The following is a 23265-nucleotide window of genomic DNA, read 5'->3' as shown; positions in this document are numbered from 1 at the left end:
ATTTATTTATTTATTTTTTTTCAGAGAAAAATTGAACTTTTGATTAAGTCAATAAAAAGTTACAATTGTATATGCCTTAAGCATTCCTGAAATTGTGAATCCATAAGGAAAAACACAATGAATCTGAGTAAAACCATCCGTTACTCAGAAAACACGCAAAAAACAAAAAACCATAAATGGGCCTCCCCATATCATGGAGAAAATATCCCACACATAATAATGGTTTATATGAGATTGTAGCCAATATGTGCACTATAGAGTAAATGTAGTAGTGACAATACATTTGAATTGGATACAACTGATAACACTGCATCAAAAGTAAAAAGAGACTGCCAGATCTTATGGAAAAAAAACACATATCATATGTTATACAACTGCTGATTTGACACACGAATCCTCCCATCCTCTGATTTTGTTTTGCTCCATGTGCCCAAATCCTGTTGCAGAACCTCCTTAGAAAGGATATGCCTCTGAGTTCCGCTCCCTGTATATGTGGTAAACATATATATAATCAAAACCCATTTTAATATGTAGTATTTCTTCTATGAGTGGAATCAAAATGTGATTTTGACATCTCTGAACTTCATTAAACTAATTTATAACATTTAAGGAATCACCAGAAATTTGAATTGTATCAATCGCAATTTCTCGAGTCTAGCATAATCACTATTTCAATGATTGGATTTCAACAAAGTTGTTTGATCCTGATCCAAGGCCAACTGAAGCTTTTAAGATATTGTGGTCATTTATGTGTATTACAAGCCCCACCCCACATCTGTTATGTGCATCTGATGCATCATCAAAATATGCCCAAGGAATATGTGGATTGATTTGTTCCTCTATGATCATCCGAGGGGTCTGATTTGTCGATGGGAGGGGGATTAAAGAGTAAATTGAAGCACTGTATTCAGTTGTGATAATCAAGGGGGGTGAGGGAGTGTCCCAAAAGATGCATTTTTTCCATGCCAACCATATGCCCCATGTGATTATCGGAGGAACATTTCTCAAATTTTCATCTCGTGCTAAATTCCACCAAATTTTCCAAGCTTTCGTAGTATTTGACTCACTCCAGTTCTGTTTAATTCCCAGGAGGCTCAAGGTAGCCTCCCATATTTTTATAATGAAAGGACGATTTAAGAACAAATGGTATATTGATTCTTCTGAGTTTTTGCATAGTATGCACCAACTAGGCCTGTGTTTGTTCATTTTCTAAAGGTTGTCCCATGTGGGCATCTTGTTCTAATGGAGACACCAGAAGAAAAGTCTTGACTTCGCTGGGCATTTCAGTTTCCATAGTGGTTTCCACCACCAAGACTGCACCCCTTGAGCTCTCATGTCCATTTGATAAATTTAACCATATTTTGGGGAGCATTGGCATGAGGGTGTGTGTACCCATCAAAGTACATCTGGACGATCCCTTATCCTGACATTTGTATGTTGCAGTTCTATGATATAGATCTACCAATCAACTCCCCATTGGGGCTCTAGGTGGATATCTTTGGTAGATTTCCAACCCTGATGCCAAGTCGTAGATATTTCTGCGTCCGTAATTTGATTCATAAAGATGATACCTTGATTGTTGAGGGATTATGTTAGCTCCCTTAGAAGAACAAAACCATCACTGCATCCCACCCACAAATCAATACCTAACTTGAATTTTTCTCCTTTCCCTACATGCCACACAAGGCTGTCTTCAATAATGCTAAAGGATTCCACAATAGCCTTCCAAATAACAGATGTGTTTTATGTTTTCTTGTCTATCCTATGCATCCCTTCATCAATGGGAACGAGGTCAGTATATCTGCTTTTCACCACAACAGTCCTTAGATTATCCATTAATAATATACACTAACCAGATTTTGCTACAAGAGAAGATGCAAAAAACGGGAGGTCCTTTATTCCCCAACCACCCCAGGCATTTGGGAGGGCTATTTTTTCTCAAGCTACCCAAGGAAGGAATGCATCCTCCTTTGATCCAGCCAATAAAAATTGACCACACAATTTCTAAATCTGGGATAGAATTCCTTTGGGTACCCAAGTGAGGGCAATCTAATAAAGCGATATAGCAATTAGAACAGATTTAATTAACACCAGTTTTCTAGTCCTCGATAGCCACTTGAAACTCCATCATTTTGTTCATCTTTAATTTTGGCCAACAACAATTTCCAGTCATGCTTTTTGTAGGAATATGACTTGAGGTGGAAACCCAAATATTTAAAACTATCCATCATAGGCTTTGCTTCAAAATCGAGAACCGAAATTACTCTATTGATTTCAGCCACAGAGAAGCCTTCAAGAACTAAAGAGGACTTTTGATTATTGATACACATACCAGTGGCTTTGAGGAACAGATCGAGGGAGAATTTCAGTTGTTGAATATCACCTCTGGATCTGTCACTGAACATGATAATTTCATCTAGGAACAAGAGATGGGTGATATACAAATTTGTGGCTACTTCAATTCCTTTAACCCATCCTCTTCATTTAGCTGCAAGAATCAACTGGCTCAGTCCTTTGGCTACTAGTAAGAAAAGTAGCGGTGATAGAGGACACGCCTGTCTGAGCCCTCTCTGACTATTGAAAAAATGGGAAGTTGTGCCATTAATTAGGACAAAAAAACTCACATTTGATATGCATCCCATGACCCAATTGGTAAAACCAATACTGAAACCCAGGGGAGTGAAAAAACGATGCATATATAACCAGTTGATTCTGTCGTAGGCCTTTGAGAGATCAATTTTTACTATCATACCTTTCCTTTTTCTCTTCTTGATGCTATGCATAGATTCCTGAGAAACCCCTATAACTTCATGGATCTGTATGGCATCAAGAAAGCCAAATTGTTCCCCAGAAATATTTTTGAAGAGGATTGGTTTTAGGCGGATAACTATGATCTTTGCAATGATTTCATAGAGACAATTACACAAAGAGATGGGCTCGAAATCCCCAAAAAAATTTAGATCATCTATTTTAGGGATTAGTGTCAAGAAGGTGGAGTTGAATGGCTCTTAAACATAACCTCTAGTTCTGGATTCCTCCACCACCCCAGTAAGCTCGTCCCTTACAAGCTAAAATAAATGTTGAAAAAAAAATTGATTGTCCATCCATTCGATCTCAGGCTCTTATCTTTCTGCATTGATTTAATAATCCTTCAACTTCTCCTTTTGAAACATGAGCCATGAGCATATCATTTTCTTCCTCTTCTGCATATCTAGGGAAAAGTTGAGCAACCTGGATGACTTATGCAATTGTAGCTTCTTCTGGGGCTCTAAACAGGCCTTTGAAATGATCTCTCCTCAAAGTTCAAGCTCATCAAAAGATCTAGCAGTACCCCCATTTTCCTGTTGCATTTCCCAAATAGTATTTATATTCTTCCCGCCTTTAACATAATTTTGAAAGAACTTAAAATTTTCGTCCACAACAGCTAACCAAATAACTCTAATTTTGAGTCTCCATTGATCTTGTATATCATTAAGGATTTTTCTTTTTGAGGATTCCATTTATTTTATCCTCTCCCTTTTCTCTTATGTCTCATATCCATCCCCCTCCGGGATTTCCAAGATTTCAAGAGATTCTTCAATGCGTTTTAGCTCAACTTCTTCCCTAATCCTTTTATCTTTTGCCTAGGTAATTGTTGTTTGTTTCATTCTTTTCAGGTTTTCCATAAAAATATGAGCTAAATAAGAACCCTGGTCAAGGGCTGTGGACTCTAAGTGGCTTTAACTAAATCATTGTAGCTATGTTCCTTGAGCGAGGCTGGGTTAAATTTAAAAGGATATCCAGACTTCCTACTAGTCCCTTTCAACTCTAAGATGACAGGAAAGTGATCTGAATCACCTCCCGATCCAAACCACTGCCTAAAAGGGGATATTCTGTTTACTAGATCTTCCTTCATCAAGAAACGATCTAGTCTCTTAGCCACCCTTGCTGCACTCGAGCGCTTGTTCCTCCAGGTGGGTTTGGATTTAATCAAATTCACATCAGTAAGCTTACAATCATCAACTTGTTCACAAATAAATCTTCCAAGGGATTGGATTGAGCCAATGGCCCCTAGGTTTCAAACATACCCAAAGAGAAATTGAAATCCCCTCCCACCACCAGATTGGAGGACTTCATGAAAGATTTAGAGAATAAAGGGTTCCAGAAAGAGGCCATGTCATGGCACAGACAATAGATGTTGAGAAGGGAAAGATCCATACACACTTATGAAGAATAAACCTCAGCCCCCAGTACTAAATCTCATCCCCAGAAGTTTAAAAGCTTGATTTTGCTATCTTTAAATTCTAGAGCTAGGCCCCCAGATCTTCCCTTTACAACGAGGTCATGAAATACCAACCTGACATCATTTTACAGAGAGATTCCATCACGATCTCCCCATTTCCAAGGGTTTCTTGTAGCATGATAATATCAGGACAATAATTTTTGAATAAATCTTTTAGAGCTACCTTCTTACGGGTTCTAGCAAACCCTCTGCAGTTGAAGGATAAAAAAATCATTTGGTAACCACATGTTGAAGCCTCGAAAATCATTGCGACAACATGGGGGAAAACCACTCGGTCCGGACCTTGAAAGCAACTCCTTTTCCGTTTGGTATAGTGGCTCTGACTGGGGATAATGGGACCAATTTCCCAGAGAGATTTGATAATGTTGGTGGGATGATATAAGATGTAACAAGGAATTACTAAGCTAAGTGTAATCTAATCTAACTACTAAACACATGCATATCTCTTTATTCTAACATTATCTAACTATAATATACCCAGGAATAAAATATGATATGTGATCTACAATGATGTCTTACAACAATTGGTAATAAATATCATTCAACTGCCAAAAGAAATGAAATCGTTTAAAGATAATTGTTTTGGATAAATAGTTAGACAAAACAATTATGAGAAATATATCGCATATAAAAATCGTTCATGTATTTAAAATGGAATCAGAGCTAACATCATACAAAAGTGCAATAATGCGAAACTATAATTCTAACTTTTATACACAAAACAATTGAAAGAAGAATTATTGCTTAATACATAAATAAAACATAGTCATACGATAAAAGTACCATATATGATAAGTCCTGCACATGTACTTCAACAATATTGACCCAATCTCATTTAATCCAACACTTTCTAAGAGAACAAAAGTGCATTTTAGTAGAGCATGCTAGACATTTAAAGAAAAATAGATCTTGTTCCATTCATTTCATCAAAACCTCCTCAAAAGTACAGAAGTGTAATATCTTGAAAAATGTTTTTGATAAAATTTCTGGATCCCTCTCTAAATGCATGAGAGGGGTTTAAATACTAAACTATATGTCTTAAAATATATTATTACAAAAATAGCCAAGGAGGTTTGAAACGACCTTCCTCGGAATATGCAAAAATAAAACTAAAGAAAAATAAATTAATGGCTAACTCCTTTTAATATGATCTCTAAGGTCACAAATATCGATCATTGGCTTGAGCTGAGGCGGCTGGAAGATTGCAGATTTTAACTGCCCAACAAATATGGCATCTGTCAATGTTGGCACCATTTTTTGTGTAGAGGTTGTTAAACATATTAGAGTCATCCACTGGCTGTGTGCTTTTACTAGAAACTGCCAATACGTTTCCCAATTCAGCATGTTTAACTATTTGATTGCCTCCTGCTTTTCCTGCGTTGCCTGTTTCTGCTGCTGCTCTAGCTGTTTGAAATTCGGAAAGAACCCTGGTACACACTCCATGACAAGATTGGTGCCATGAATATTTTTATTAATGGCTTCTATTATGTTGTTTGCTGCTGTCGTTGCTATCGTTGTTGCCCTTTCTGCCTGTTTCAACTGAGAATCCCAATCCGTAAACATAATATCTTTATGAGACTCTTCCAACTTTGGTAGGTCAACCTTTCTTCCATCCTCTGATTCTTGCTAGGTGATAAATTTAGAAACCCTTTTATGGATTTCGTCATACTCAAATCTCATATCAATAACTTGGTTTGTTAATTTATCACTGGTCTCGCAATAATGATTTATTTGTGATATTTTCTGGCAAAATACTTCCTTTTGCTGCATTAGTAGGGAATTAAGGTTGAGTGTTTCTTTGATGAATTCGTCAATTTGCGGATTGTATTTAAATTTATCTATCATGACTTGTATCTGCGAATCCTTTTCTGCTAAGCTAGCTTGATGTTGTATCCTCATCTGTTCAAATTCTCTTTGGAGCTGAGCTACTTGTAATTCTGCTTGCTGATTAGATTTTTCCTAGGCTAATTGTTGTTCTAGCAGTAGAATTTTTTGTTCCTTTTCCTCCATCAGCATTTGGACCTCTATCGCCTTATCGATGGTCGTTGTGTCATAGGCTCCTGCGAACTGCGACAGCTTTGTGAGATTCTTAGATGGGTTGATAGGCGAGTCCTTCCATACAATATCCATTGGTTCATTTTTCAGAGTCGTAACAACCATGTCATTTAGTTTTCTTTTCTTCCTTTGTCTTTTGACTATAGCCTTGTGGGTAGGGCTGTAGAATACATCTAACGAAGGTATTTCCTCAATCCTTAAGGCAATCTCTGAAGTAGGAATAACGAGAATGATCTCAATGTCCTGAGTGCCTATAGCTCCTTCCCCTGTTGCTTCTAGGTTTGTTTTATGCTGGGTTTGCTTGAGAGTTTGCATTTTAGATGTTTGCTAGGGGTTTGTGTCTATGTGTAGCTTTTTATTGAACTACGCCCATTCTTGTTCCATGTCAATGGTTGGATCTTTACCTGATTTAGCTGAAGTAGAAGCAACCTTTGCTTGTTTCTTTGCTAAGGCCTGCTCGATCGTATCCTCTGTACTTTCAGCTATGTCTTTTTCAGACTCTTTATTTGTGTTTCCTCCCCCATTTTGAGACTGCCACTCTGAGTGCTCTGACTCATGAGTCGACCCCTCTTGGGTTTCTTCTTCAGAGTTTTCTTTGGAGCTTCCCTCCAAGCTTACGCTGGGAGTTGGCTCCCTTATTGGTTCAATATGTAATAGGTCTATGGGACCTTTAATAATTTCTTTTTCCTATACAAATGGTAATCCTTAACATCTTCCGATGCCATATGCAAAACTTGTGAAAATGTTTCTGCCTGTAGGAAGAGGTCATCAAAGGCGTCCTCTTCATGGGTGAATTGTTTTACTTTTACCATAGTAGTAAATTCCTTAACAATGCCATTTGGGTCGTATTGCCTCCTGGGATTGTAGCTAATTTCAGATACATAATAATCTCTGCTTCTTTTAATGCATGTCCATAATCGTGTAGTGCAAAAGAACCACATTGTAATGGGAATGTAGGCCAAATGGCCTTATTCTGGTCTTTCAGTCCTCTACTCAATCTGCCTTTCCCTGCTATTTGGTAGGCTATTTCTCTAGCCATTAGTTTGTCGGGGACATAATATGGGAGGACATGCAGTGAAGCAGTGCTCCAAAAAACCCCGATGTAGGTGAATGTCTCTTTCCCAAACCATCTGGCTACTGGCAAGATATCTATTTCAGTCTCTTTAGAAAACCTAGGGGCAACTCCACCGTACACTGCTCTATGAACATGTAGCATAACCCCTTGACAAATTTTATAAAAATGGGGGTGGAATTGAGATTCCCACAAAATTTTATGGTATATATGGATGGGAAGCAGGTTCTATACAGTCCACTTCCATCCCATATTGGGAAATTGAGAACAAAAACAAATTGCATCCATAACAAAAGCACTCATGAAGAAAGGGGGAAAAATCCTTAAAGAAGTACTTCTTTTCCTTCTATATTCTATAATGGCCTTTGCCAAATTGTCTGATAAAATTTGAGCCCAGTTCATAATTGTTGCATTTACTGCTGCATCTATTAACGAGAGCCATTCCATGGAAAACTTGGTGCTATCGGGTCTACTGAATAACCTACATATCATTGTTGTTGCGAAACTATGAGGGGGAGAAATGGATGTCGTTGAGTACATACCAGTTTTATCCCGTTTGAGCTTGCCTCCGCTTGATTTCCAAGTCTACGTGATGTCTGACGGGTCCTCATTTTCTTTGGCGAATTGCTCAAGGAACTGTTTGTTGTAGAGCTTTTGCAGCTCTGGTAACTAGTACATTAGTCATAGGTTGTCTGTTGAGAAAGACCCCATGACCTCTTGCCTGTTATTCTTGAAGGCTCTGTCTGAGATGTCTACCTCATCAATTACCCATTTAACCATATCCATATATGGCATTATCTTTGGTCTCGCAGCTGTTTGGTGCAGGAATGAACATGATGTTTCGAAATAGGAGGCGTCAGATGAATCCTGAGCATCAATCGTGGCCTTTGTTACTAGTGGCCTAGGCTGCTCTTCTTCTAATATGTTATACATGGCCTCCCATGTCGTGTTTCCTCCATCCTTGCTGCATGTGGTATCAGAGAAAAGCGACACCATGTCTGATTTCTCAGATGTAGTCACCTTTCCTTTCTTCACCATTCTTCCTAACGATGTTATCTGCGAAGGTTTCTTGAAATGGAGCCAAATGGAAGTTATTGTATAAACACAAGCGAGAATGACAGGGAGATTTAAATGATACAGTTAACCTCAAAAAAGTGACAAGATAAGAGCTTTTATTCAAAACGCAGATGAAAAGATATCGTTTCACGTCGAGCCACTCTTTAACATAAATGCCATTAAACTTATTAAATAGCCACAAAGGCTTCTTATCATTGCATTTATTACTCATTAAACTACCACATCGAAAACGAGAAGGGAAAACTTTAAGGAGACGAGTTTAAACTGCGAGAACATCGATTTTGTGGTTGCGATAAGATTATCACAATATCGCAAATCGCACTATCGCATTATTGGTTGTGCGCTTTCCTAGAGTTTTTTTAATACTTTGCAGGATGCAAGATGCAAGATGAGTGGCATATTCTTTATTGTTTAGAGTGTAGTTTGCCCAAATGAGTAATTATTTCATAAAGTGCTTTCCACTACGTGTCGGACTTAACTTACAATTTATAATATTTGCTTTTATTGGGTTCGGGTTCTATCGCACTTTGCGAACTCTCGTAGTTCATAAGATTGGATTTTAAGTAAAGTGTTGCGATAAGTATTGAATTGCTCTATCGCAATATCACATCTTGCATATTACAACATGCTTTGTGAAAGCTGATATGCGATTGCCATAAGCGCTTTATTTTATAGGAAATTCCTTAAGTCTTAGCTTTGAATGGAAATTCCAATGATATCTAAGTCAAATGCGGTGATTCTTTCTATCACAATTCACGGATTTTGTTCGCTAATTAACCCTTTCAACACACTTGGTCCAGTGGTATGCGAAAATGCGATAATTGCTAGTCTTAGAGGGTTTTGACTTGATATCTTGATTTATTTCTAAAAGTTTAAAAGAAAGCACCTAAGTGCTAAATTTTTCTTGGAGGGTTTTTAAATAAAGGGTCCCCATTTACTAATAGAACGTTAGCTATTGAATCAATAAATGGGGGGGGGGGGGGGTTGTTGAATAACACACCAATTGGTGATTCGCTGGAAGAACCTATTATCTTTGATAGTTTTTTGAAATTTCTAAAACTTCAAAAATAAATATAATTCAGAAAATAGGAAATACATGAAATCTAAGATAAGTAACATTTCTTTGAATAAGAAAACAAAATCCACTTAATTATCATCCATTTGATTACCTTTTTCAAAATGAAAATTCCTTTGTCTACATCAATCTTTACTTGGTTTTAAAGATAAAGTAGGGGGCCCTTGCAAATTAGCGTTTAGATGTACTCATTTGTCACAGGTAGAGCCTATGCTGCCAGCAGATGTCCATAGCCTCGACATGGTTACCTTTTAACCAACAATGATTCTGTATCCTATCTAGATAAGAGTGCAATTTTTAGAGATAAATTCATAAATTTCATATACTTATTTTTTCTTTCTTTTCTAAACAATTTATTTGTTCTTAAAATTTCATTTTTTCTACTTAAGGTCATTGTCTTGGTTTGGTGGCAAAAATTGACAATGCCATTCACTGGTTGTAACTCAACTGAACAATCTAGTTCGTGATGAGACCCATTGTCTTTTGATTAAAATAATCTCAAGCCATTACCCTGTTTTGATATGCAGTATTGGTAATGTCAGTTTATTATTTCCCTATGAACATGGTAAGTCGGCTCTTGATGAGACCTCTTATCCTTTAAGTTTAAGTATATTTTAGAATTACACTCTAAAAAGAGAAAAGTTTACTAGATGGGGAGAATCATTGACTCCTTAAGAGTTTTTGGATGACAATTATAGAGTTAAAGATGCTTTTCTACAGAGAGTCTTTGCTTTGTTAAAGATACTTTTCTTGACTGATGGTAGAACAAAGGTTTCTTTATAAAGTTGAGGTTTTGCAAAGGACAAGTAATTTTGGTGGAAAACAAGCAGGTTTCAGAGTAATAGAACTTAGCTTATGTTTCAAATGTGAAAATTATCTTCTCAACAATCTCTACTTATACAAGTGAAAAGTCAAAATATAAAAGAGATTATTATTGTAAAGGCCAAAAGTAAATGCTATTTAACTTTTATTTTCCTAGAAAAAGTAAAGGCAATAGTGTACAAGGGATAGAAGAGGTTATCTTCTATGAAAAATATTTCTTCAAAATCTGCCCATTAACAGGTAGAGAATCTCTCTTGCCTGATAAATCTTGCAGTAAAAAGGTGGATGGGCCAATTTGCTTTGCAATTTGAAATGGGCCAAGCCACATTCTTTGGAATTTGGTATGCTTGCCTTTTTCCTCGTGTGATTTATCCAACTTCAATACAAGGTCTCCGAGTTGAAAGGATTTAGGACTTATAGAATTTGTATCAAATGAAGATTTAACTAGCTGTTGATGATGTGCATGTGTGATTTTGGCTTTGTCTCTTTCTTCTTCGAGCTTGAAGATTTGTGATTGCCTTAATTGCATAGAATATGAAGCAATTTCTTCAATAAATTGAACTAGGGCTAGAGAGGGAATAACTACATTTGTAGGGAGAACAACCTCTTTCCCATAGACCAAATTAAAAGTAGAAGTGCATATTGAGGCCTTTTGCGTTATTCGATCTGCCCATAGAGAAAATGTTAAAGATTTGTGCCAATTTTTCTGACTTTGATCAACGGTTCGTTTGATGATTCTTATGAGATTTTTGTTTGTAGATTTGACCAAACCATTTCCTTGAGGATAGTAGTTAGCAGCATATTTAAATTTAAAACCTCTTTTAAGAGCAAATTTTGTCATAGCATTGCCTATGAAATAAGATGCATTGTCAAACATGAGGGCAGTTGGTAGGCCAAATCTAGTAATAATAAACTGGTCAATGAATTCAATGATGTTTTTAGAATTGGCTACCTTAAGTGGAATCACTTCTACCCATTTTGTGAAGAAATTATTTGTTGTAAGGATATATATATGCTGCTTTGAAGAGTGAGGAACGATCTCACCTATTATGTCCGATACACATTGTTCAAATGGTTGTTCAATGTTGACCGATTGTAATGGTAATGTGGGTTTCCTTTGTATTCCAGCAGTTGTTTGACAAATTTTACATTTCCTTACATATTCGTGTGCATCTTTGAATAAGGTTGGCCAATAATAGCCAACATGTAGGATTTTATGTGCTGTTGTGTCTCCTCCAAAATGTCCACTAGCTGGTCCATCATGGAGTTCCTGCAAAACCTTTTTTGCCTCAGATTTTTCAAGGCATCTAAACAAAACATAATCATATTTTTTTGTAAACAACACATCATTGATGATTTCATATTGCTTAGCTTTTATCCTCAAAGCCCTTTTTCTTTTGTAACTGAGTTGCGTAGGGGCATATCCATTTTTCAAGTAAAAGATGATATCAACATATTTAGATTCAGTATCATTGAGGCTTACCTCATATATTTGTATATCATCACCTGAATCTTGTAGTGCTGGTAAGTTGGATGCTCTTGCTAACATTCTGCAAAAACCTTGATCTTTAACAATTTTAGCTGGTCTGATCTCAATGTCATATTCTTGCAGTGCTGTTACCCAATTTTCTCTTTTCTCGCCTACTTCTCTTTGCATCAGTAAATTTCTCATTGTTGAGAATGGGACTACTACCTTAGTGTGAGTCTTGAGAAGAAAGGGTCTGAAATGCTTTATTGATTTGAAAACAATGAAAGCTTGTTTTTCAACTTTTGAATAATTTAATTCAACCCCCTGCAAATTGGAGCTAAAAAAGAAATTAGTGCTTCGAGTTTGTCATCATTGACCTGTGTCAATATAGTTGCATATGATGTCTTGGAAGCAAAGGTATATAAAATGAAATGTTTAAAAAAATTCAGAGTTGCTAAAGAGGGAGCATTTATGATTGCTTGTTTAATAGATTAAAACAAGCCCCATGTAGTCCCCATATTTTTATTATTGTGCCCCATAGAAGCCCACTATTGTTATTATTGTGCCCTTGCATTAATATTGTTATGTCGGCTCTGATTATATTATGACCCCTTAGACTCGTATATATAGAAATGAGGTCTTGTCATTTGTATCATCCAAGAATTGTTCATTTGCGTAATGTAAAGGAGGTTTCCCCCTCGAAGAGGCTGATTACTAAGTCGTTGATCTATCTTTTTGTGAGTTGGTTTCATAACAATGTCCCCATTTAAAAACATAATTTTTCTTAATCATAGATTGGAGTGGTAAAACAATTCTTGAAAAATCAGGGAAAAATCTTTTGACAAACTTTATCTGACCTAGGAAAGATTGCATGGATTTTTATTATGAGGTAAAGAAATTTCAGAAATCTCTTTTATCCTATCGGAACCAATAAGAATCCCTTCTTTGGATACGATAAATCCAAGGAGCTTTCCTTCACTCAAAGCAAATAAATATTTCTTGGGATTGAGAGAAATTCCATACCTCTGACAACACTCAAAGATTTGTTTTAAATCCTTCAAATAATTACTACGTTTTTTTGAATACACAATTATGCAATCTAAATAAATTACCACTGTTTTATTCACCAAACCTTTGAAATCTATGTCCATGGCTCTCTGAAATGTTGCACCAACATTGATTAACTGAAAAGACATATTTTGGTAGGCATAGGTGCCCCATTTGGTTTGAAATGTGGTATTTAGTCAGTCATCTGGATGTACGAGAATCTGATTATAACTTGCAAATCCATCTAGAAAATACATTAGTTCTGAGCCTGCAACTGATTGCAGTATCTGTTCCATAGGAGGTAATGGAAAGTTGTCCTTCTGACAAGCTTTGTTGAGATTGCAAAAGTCTATACATATTCGAATATCACCATTCTTTTTCTTGATTGGAACAAGGTTAGAAACCCACCCTGAATGCCTAATAGGAAAAATTATTTTGGCTTTGAGGAGCTTATTCAATTCAGATTTTATCTGATTTTCTAAATTTGAATGAATCCTTCTCAACTTCTGTTGTACATGCTTTTCATCGGATATCATGGGAATGATATGTTGAATGATGGAAGTATCATATGTCTTAAGATATTCATAGTTCCAAGCAAAGACATTTTTGTATTTCTTTAACAAATGAATAAAGGCTAATCTTTCATCAGGTGTAAGACCAAGTCCTAGATTGATATTTTGAGGTTTCAGGTCAGTTCCAAGATTAACTAATTCAAACCTCAAAGTTGAATTCTGAAGTTTTAAGATAGTGGGTTTCTTGAACTTGTCCTTAAGATCATATAAGTTTTCCAAGTTAATCACATATTTAGGTATGGAATTTGCAGTCATTTCTTGCTTAAGCTGGCTGTCATGTTGATCTTCATCTATTATCTGGTCATCGTAAGAGCCTTAAAATGTTAGAAAACTTATGATATCTAGATCATTATTAAAGACTCACCAATTGGTGATATTGTCGGGAATAGAAGGCCTAAAAATTAATTCAATAGAAAAGTGATCGGGGCTATAATCTAGCTTGGATGCAACGTTAGCCAAAAGATCCAACACTTGCATTTTGGAGTCTTGGGATAGGGGAAATGTTAAAAGCTGTAAAATGGGAGATGAGGTCCTGGACTAAAGATTGATAATGTTTCAAATGTCCAAAGAGACAGTGTATAGTGTTCCTCACCTGTTTAATTACAATTTCCGAATCTCCAAACACTTGAAGATATTTGATATCAAGGTTGATGGCTTTATACAACCCTTGAACTAATGCTTCTTATTCGGTAGTGTTATTTGTGCATTTGAATTCAATTCTGCATGCTAACATATTTTTTCCCCTTCTGGGTTAACTAATATGCAACCTGCTCCAGCTCCATCATTAGATTTAGATCCATCAAAAAATAATTTCCAAAATAAACACTCAACTACAAGTTTATCTACAAAATTTATACATTTAGAAGCATTTGTTTGAGAATGATTTTCGACTTGCGATATAATAGAATTTTCCAAGAAGGGTGATGTATTTGCATTAAAATTGCCCACTTCAACTAAATAATTTCTAATGATATTGCTTCTGTATGTGACGAGCTCATTTTCTCCCTACAGTTTTGTGACGATATGCTTTTGATGTTTCTCATGGTCAACCCTTATTTGATTTGGCTTACCGTTATAAGGAAGCCACATATGTGAGGCTCCCCCCTAGGGTCCTCTAACTAAAAACTAAATTTCTCTAATTTTAAACACAATAAGGTGGGAAATAACTTATTTATATCTAAACATTTATTTGATGATAATATACCATTAAAATTAAAAAAATAAAAATAAAAAAATTAGCTAACAGAATCGCGTGCCCCTGTTGCTGCATTGCTGTTCCACATGACCTACATAGTTCTCGCCCTGCACGCAGCCGCCTCTCAGTGGCCCCTTGCTGTTGAGACTACAGAGCAAATGGATCCCCCAGATGAGGGTGAACCACCTCTAGAACGACAACAGGGAAATGAAGATGCAACCAACGCATTTGCCTCTCTTATAGTTGCAACAGGACCTCCAAGAATCAGGGCAACAGTGAACAAGTTTGTTAAAAAACTAGACGACATCCCATAAATCTCTCTTCCTTCTGCCTTCCCGCGTAGAGCAACACTGTCTCTTGCTGAATGTGGCCTAGTTGGACAGTTCATTGGGCTATGTTCGTCACCTAAATCAGTTCAGAAATGGGTTGAAAGAAACTGGAGCTCAACCATCAATTGGAAAATCTCAATAAGGTTCTGCGAAAGAGGGTACCACACCTTCCATTTTGAAACAAAAAAAGACAAAGATCTAATATTTAGGAATGGTCCATATTTCATGGATACCAAAGGATTATACTTAAATCGGTGGACTCTATACTTAGATCCTAAAATGGATGTACCCAGCGCTGTGCACTGCTGGGGAGATGAGTCAATAAAGGCCATAGGGAATGCAGTAGGGAAATACATAGACAAATGTGAATCGAAGGATAACATGCATGCATGTGCTAGAATATGCGTGGAAGTGGCTCTGGGAAAGAGCTCCCAGAAGCGATAAAGATCGAAGTGGATCAATGGATGCACATACAATAGCTGGATTATGAACACATCCTATTCAAATGCAAGGTATATCACGAATATGGTCATTTTGCAAATAGATGCTCTAAAAAAAAAGAAAATGAAAGTGTAGAGGAACCAGAAAACAAATGGGAACAAGTTAAAAGGAAGAAATATACCAACAAGCAACCTCCTCCTCCCTCATCGCAGCCTCAGGCCTCAACTAAACCTTCTCCTTCATCTCCTTTCGCTGTCATCCCTCCACCCCTCACAAACTTGAATCCCTTTGGGCCCTTGGAAGAACCTTCCAACCCACCTTCACCTTGATCCCCCACCCCATTCCCACAACTCTCCCATCTTGTCCTCCCTCCCTTTAAACCCTCACTCTCCCCCTCCTCCTTCTTTAGTGGACTGTATCTTAACTAGAAACCAGTCCAAAGAGACTCTTCAAAACTATGAACATAAAAAAAGCAGGCATAAAATCCAACAAAGAATTAAAGGATGAAGCATCAACCAAGGAGATGGCTCTAGGCACTCAACAACCAATGGACTCCTTCTTTGGGAAAAGCTCAAGAAATAGCGAAAAAAATCAGCAGCGAGGGAAAGGTGCCGCACACCACCAAATCAACAAATAATGATAGTGGTCTCTTGGAATTGTCGCGGTCTAGGAACAACTTATAAAGTAAATGCAACAACAAACATTTTAATGAAAGAAGTGCCAGACATCTTCATGATTCAAGAGACCAAAATAAACAATCAAGAAGCTGGAAAAATGATATAAAAATTTAAAAATTATGAAGGAATAGTACTAGAGGCCACAAGAGCTTCAGGAGGAATTTGCACCCTTTAGAAAAAAGGGAAATGGGAAATGATAAACCAAAAAATGGATAAGCACTGGATCAAAACTGATCTAAAGGAAATCAACACAAAGGAAAAATATAGCCTCATCAACATATATGCTCCAAATCATTACAGGGAAAAAGAGCAATGCTAGAATACAATGAAAGAAACTCTAACAGAAACTCAAAATGGGAAAATAATTTTGGGAGGAGACCTAAACCTGGTTAGAAATATAGAAGAGAAATTTGGAGGGACATATCATGTTGATCCATCAAGGGAAGTTTTGGAAGCAATAATGGAGCAGCACAATTTAATTGACATTCTACCAAGTAATGGGAAATACACTTGGAGCAATAAGAGAGTGGGCAAGAGAAATATAAAGGAGAGGCTGGACAGAATATTAGTCCAAGAAAACATAGCAGCTGATTTCATTTCTATCAAGTCCAAAATTATACATACAACAACATCAGACCATAAACCAGTAACAATCATATTGGGTAAAATGGACAATCAAGGTCCTCTTCCTTTTAGATACAACTCAATCTGGGACAACAATGAAGATTTTAGAACTCAAATCATAGAGGCTTGGGCACAAAAAATTACAGGTTCACCCCATTATGTTTGGGAAACAAAACTAAAAAATCTGAGAATAAAGCTAAAAATATGGGCAAGAGAGAATGAAATAAAAAAAAAACAAGGAAAATAGAGCTGCAAAAAAAATGTTAGAAAATTATATATTATAGAGCAATGGAACACATAAAATATTGCAGAAATATAAACACAGAAAACGCATTAAACAAGAGAGACACAGATATACGTGGTTCACCCAGTTTGGGCTACATCCACGGAGAAACAATGAGTCCTTCTTTTATTATATTATCCAGAAAACTGAAGAGATACAACCTACAATAGATCCGATGTAACTCCCTCTTCGCTCTCAATCTCCTCTCTCTTCCTCACTCAGAATACAGATCTACTTAGACGTAATACAATTCCCTCATATATAGTGAGGGGTTTCCTTCGAAAAAAACCCTAAATTAAAAATAACTTCTACCATTAGATCTCCACCTAATGAATGGCCTAGATTGACTAGAAATTACTATACTTTTACAAGGCAATTTTACATCTATTCTTAGCTTTGGGGGCGCTGCCCCTGAAACCCCCCGCTGGGGGGGGCTCCCAAAAGGTCATAGCGCCCCCCTTGGACCCCCCTGCAGCGAATATTTTACCGGCGACGTTGCCGCCCCATTTCGAACTGGGGTCCAATGTGGCGATACCTTTGAATACAGAAGATAATCAGGCTCCACACCCAAAAATCTCCCACTTGGAGATTGATTATAGCAACTCCACTGCTGCTTCATTTGCTAGACAATGACTCCACTTTAGACCTGGTTGTTTCTCATGTTCTTCATCATACTTGAAGACCATTTGAAACTGAGCAAATTCTTAGTTTCTCCCTGGTTACAACTTTTGTTAACATATCTGCAAGATTCTGGCTAGTGTGTATCTTTTCCAGCTTCAACTGTCCATCTTCCAACGCTGACTGTATGAAATGGTACTTGAGCTGTATATGCTTAGTCTTGGAATGAAATGCAAAGTTCTTTGCAAGATGTATGGCACTCTGACTGTCACTGTATAACCTGCCCAACTCCTGCTTCTTACCCAATTCATCTAGAAACCTTTGTAACCAAATCATTTCTTTACTAGCCTTTATAGCAGCAACATACTCTGCTTCTGTTGTTGAGAGTGAAACAACACTTTGTAGTTTTGAGACCCAACTTATAGTTGTTCCACCTACAGTAAATACATATCCTGTAGTGCTCCTCCTGTCATCTTTATCACCTGCCATATCTGCATCAAGATATCCCTGTAGAGAAATCTTTGAGCCACCAAAGCATAATGCTTGATTTATGGTACCTCTCAAATACCTGAGAATCCACTTCACCGCCATCCAATGTTCTTTTCTTGGATTGTTCATGTACCTGCTTACAACTCCCACTGCATGTGCAATATCAGGCCTTGTGCAGACCATTGCATACATTAAGCTTCCAACTGCTGATGCATATGGAACTTTAGACATATAATCCATGTCTTCTTGGGTCTTTGGGCACATCTCCTTTCTTAATTTGAAATGGCTAGCCAAAGGTATACTAACTGGTTTTGCATTCTACATATTAAACCTTTTCAACACCTTTTCTATGTACTCACTTTGAGACAATGTTAATTTGTGATTCTTCCTGTCTCTAGTTATTCTCATACCAAGGATTTGTTTTGCAACACCCAAATCCTTCATTGCAAATGAGTTTGCCAATTTCCTTTTGAGCACATTTATTTCCTGCATGTTAGAACCTGCAACAAGCATGTCATCTACATACAATAACAATATAATATAGCTACCATCATTTTGCCATTTGAGATAAACACAATGATCAGAGTGACACCTAGTATAACCTTGTTCAGACATAAACCTGTCAAATTTTAGATATCACTGCCTTGGAGCCTGTTTTAAGCCATACAAACTCTTCTTCAACCTGCACACTAGTTTCTCCTTCCCTTTTACTTCATATCCTTGTGGTTGTTGCATATATATCTCTTCCTCCAAATCCCCATGGAGAAAGGTTGTCTTTACATCTAACTACTCAAGATGCAAATCTTCAGCTGCTACTAGACTTAGAATAGTTCTGATTGAAGTCAGTTTCACAATAGGAGAAAATATCTCATCAAAGTCTATACCCTTTTCTGTGCAAACCCTTTCACCACAAGTCTAGCTTTATACCTTTTTCTACCTCCATCTTCTTCCTTCAACTTGTAAACCCATTTATTCTGTAATGTTGTTTTACCTGCAGGCAACCTGACTAAGTCCCAAGTTTGGTTATGTGCTAAGGAGTCTATCTCTTATTTCATGGCTTGCTCCCACTTTTTCTTGGTTTCTACCTGCACTGCTTCTTCATAACATTCTGGTTCACCTGAATCAGTCAACGATACATAATATAATGAAGGAGAGTATCGTTCAGGGGGTCTACTTATCCTGGTAGATCTTCTAACACCACCTTCAGGTGTTTGAGGTGCTTGTTGTTGTTGTGATTGTTGTTCTGGCTGTTGATCATTATGATTTTCAGGCACCATCACTTTTCCTGTGATATCATCAAGCACTATGTATTCTCTATTTTCTTTTTCTTGTTTCTTTTCCTACAACTGATTCTTATACAAGACCTTTTCATTGAATATTACATCTCTGCTTCTAATGATTTTGTGATTTTTATAATTATATAACCGATAACCAAAATCATTAACACCATATCCAATAAAGGTACATTTCTTTGATTTTGCCTCAAGCTTTGTTCTATTTTCTTTATGAATATGGACAAAGGCTTCACAACCAAAAGTCTTTAAAAAGGAGTAGTTTAACTTTTTACCTGTCCATGCCTCCTCTGGAATACCACCATCCAAGGAACTTGAAGGCCCTCTGTTTATTAAATAAACAACAATATCTATAACATCTGCCCAAAATTGTAAAGGCAATCCTGCATGCAATCTCATGCACCTTGCACGCTCCATGATTGTCCTGTTCATTCTTTCTAAGACACCATTTTATTGTGATCTTGGAACTGTCTTCTCTCTGCAAATTCCATTCTCAGAACAATACCTATCAAACTATTTGCTGCAATATTCACCTCCATTGTCTGATCTAAGACACTTCAACCTTTTTCCTGTCTCATTTTCAACCAAAGATTTCCATTTCTTGAAAGTATTAAATACATTAGATTTATTTCGAATACAATAAATCCAGGTTTTTCTGGTTGCATCATCAATAAAAGTAACATAATAACGAGAGCCACCAAGAGATGATACCTGAGCAGGTCCCCATACATCTGTATGCACAAGCTCGAATTTTTTGCTCTTCTTTTCTTCCCCAACTCTAAGGAATCTGACTCTCTTTTGTTTTTGATAAACACAATTCTCACAGAATTTTAAATCAACATGCTTCAAACCTGGCAACAAATTTCTTGAGTGAAGAATCTGCATCACCTTCTCACTCATGTGCCCGAGCCTATGATGCCACAATGCCATATCTTCTCCTGTAGAGGTTAAAGCATTAACAGAATTAGAAATACCATGGCATAAATACGATGTACCAACCTTTCCTCCTTTCGCTATTACCAAGGATCCTTTAGTGACCTTCTAGGTTTTATCTGTGAAAGTAGTTACGCAACCTTCACCTCCCAACTGCTCTATTGAAATCATATTTTTCTTTAGATCTAGAACATGCCTTACCTCCTTCAATAGCCACTGATTTCCATTTTGCTGTTTTATGAAAACTGTACCCATTCCAACAATTTTATAGGGTTTATCATCACCCAATCGAACTTGTCCAAAATCTCCTTGAACATAATCATAAAAATGTTTCCTATCAGGTGTGGCATGGAATGAGGCCCCTGAATCTACCACCCATGCATCAATAATATTTTCTAATGAAAGAATCAAAGCATCTTGCAACACATCACCTGTTACATTCGCTTCATGATTAGTTTCTTTCTGCACCTCCTTCTTTTCCCTTCCGAGACTTGTAGTCATTCTTCAGGTGTCCTTTCTTCCTGCATTTCTAGCACGCTATCCCCAATCTAGACTTGGATCTGCCTTTTCTTGACTTACTGTGATACCCTGAGCTCTTTCCTCTTTCCATTTTTCTTTCCCTAGTCTCTGTAGTCAAAGCATTACTTGATGTCTCACCGAAGCTTTTCCGTTGCATTTCCTTGCTAAGGATTGCACCGATAACATCATCAAAATTTAAAGTACTAGATCCAGAGTCAGAGTTACTAATGGCCATAACTAAACCATTCCAACTTTCTGGCAATGAGCACAGAAATAACAGAGCCCTAACTTCATCACCAAAAGTTACCCCTACAGAACTTAACTGACTTGTAACTGTATTAAAATCATTTAAATGATCAGCAACAAATCCACCTTCTGACATCTTCATATTAAATAAATGCTTCATAAGAAATACCTTATTTGAGGCCAAGGGTTTTTCATATAGTTTTTCCAATGTCGACATTAAACCCTCTGTTGTCATTTCCTTTGAAATATTAAATGCTACCAACGCCGCTAGGCACAGCCGTATTGTTTCAAGTGCCTTTCTGTCAAGAATATTCCATTCTGTGTCTGTCATACTCATCGACTTCTTTGTCTTTCCGCTCAATGGTAGGTACAGATCTCTCTGATATAGATAACCTTCCATCTGCATCTTCCACAGCTGGTTGTTTTGGCCATTGAATTTTTCGACCCTAAACCTACCATCTTCCGCCATTGCTCCCACTCGAACTAGGAACCCTTCTCTCTTGCGACTTTATCAGCCAAATAGACCTTTGGCTCTGATACCAGTTGTTAGAAAATTATATATTAAGAGCAATGGAACACATAAAATATTGCAAGAATATAAACACAGAAAACGCATAAAACAAGAGAGACACATATCTACGTGGTTCACTCAGTTTGGGCTACATCCACGGAGAAACAACCAGTCCTTATTTTATTATATTATCCAGCAAACTGAAGAGATACAACCTACAGTAGATCCGTTGTAACCCCCTCTTCACTTTCAATCTCCTCTCTCTTCCTCACTCATAATACAGATCTACATAGATGCAATATAATTCCCTTATATATAGTGAGGGGTTGCCTTCTAGGGCAAAAAACCCTAAATTAAACATAACTTCTACCATCAGATATCCGCTTAATGAAGGGCCCAGATTGACTAGAAATTACTATACTTTTACAAGGCAATTTTACATCTATTCTTAGCTTCGAGGGCACTGCCCCCGAAACCCCCCGCCAGGGGGGGGCTCCCAAAAGGTCGTAGCCATGCCCCCCTGAACCCCCCCTGCATCGAATATTTTACGGGCGACATTGCTGCCCCATTTCGAACTGGGGTCCAATGCGGCGATACCTTTGAATACAGAAGATAATCAGGCTCCACACCCAACAAAAAATGGACAGCATGCAAGAAGGAAAGGAAAACAAAGAGGAGGAAAAGAAAGATCATTTGCAAGAAAAGGAATTATTTTGGGAAATATACAGAGAAAACAGAAAAGAAGAAGAGCTTAGACTGAAATCCAAATGCCTCTGGCTGAATGCCGGGGGAAAAAACACTGCCTTCTTCCACAACATAATGAAAATAAGAAGAGCAAAAAATCAGATATATCAAATTCAAGTGGATGGGCAAGAAATAAAGGGAGCGAAGGAACTGAAAAAAGCAACTCATAACCACTTCAAAGATCTCTTAACAGCTAATGAACAACCAACAGATCACGAGGACTTTCTACAACACACTCAAAAAAAAGAAGAGATGTTCAAAAGTTAGAAATAAACAAAGAAATCTCTCAAGAAGAAGTGATGGCAGCAATAATGGAGTCTCCACCCAGACTGTTGAGATTGCAACAAGATGATGGAGCTTAGTGAAAAGAGTCGCCTTCACTAAGTGGGCCCGCAGGCAAATTATGGCGCAAGTTCTATTTTTGATCACAGTGTGGATGATCACAGTGTGGATGACCACAGTGTGAGTGATCACATTGTGAGTGATCACATTGTGAGTGATCACAATGTGGGTGACCAAAGTGTGGGTGACCACAGTGTGGGTGATCAAAGTCTATTTTTAGATTGGCTGTCAAAAATAGAAAAGTCAAATATTATTGTCTCATAATAATATTTGGACTATAAACTTGATCTTATTCTCTTGGAGCACTTCAGTTTGAGCTACAGATGTGGCCCATGCAGCTATCAGAAGGAAGTACGCTTTTCTTATGAGTCAGTTGAGTTGTTGCATGCATGACTTCAGTTAGAACTCAATCAGTTGAGTTTGGTGGAGTTGATTGTGGAGTTGATGGAGTTGTGTTCAGTTTGACTTGGTTAAACTAGTTGTAGTTAGTCTAACTGCAAATAAACTAATGATGAGTTGTTAAACTAATTATTAACTCATAATACAACTATA

The sequence above is a fragment of the Pinus tabuliformis genome, chromosome 3_2 (genome assembly GCF_031772625.1).
Source record: "Pinus tabuliformis cultivar Carrire ecotype Pingquan chromosome 3_2, CPIR1, whole genome shotgun sequence".
Lineage (NCBI taxonomy): Eukaryota > Viridiplantae > Streptophyta > Pinopsida > Pinales > Pinaceae > Pinus > Pinus tabuliformis.
Note: the sequence above shows the minus strand (reverse complement) of the source record.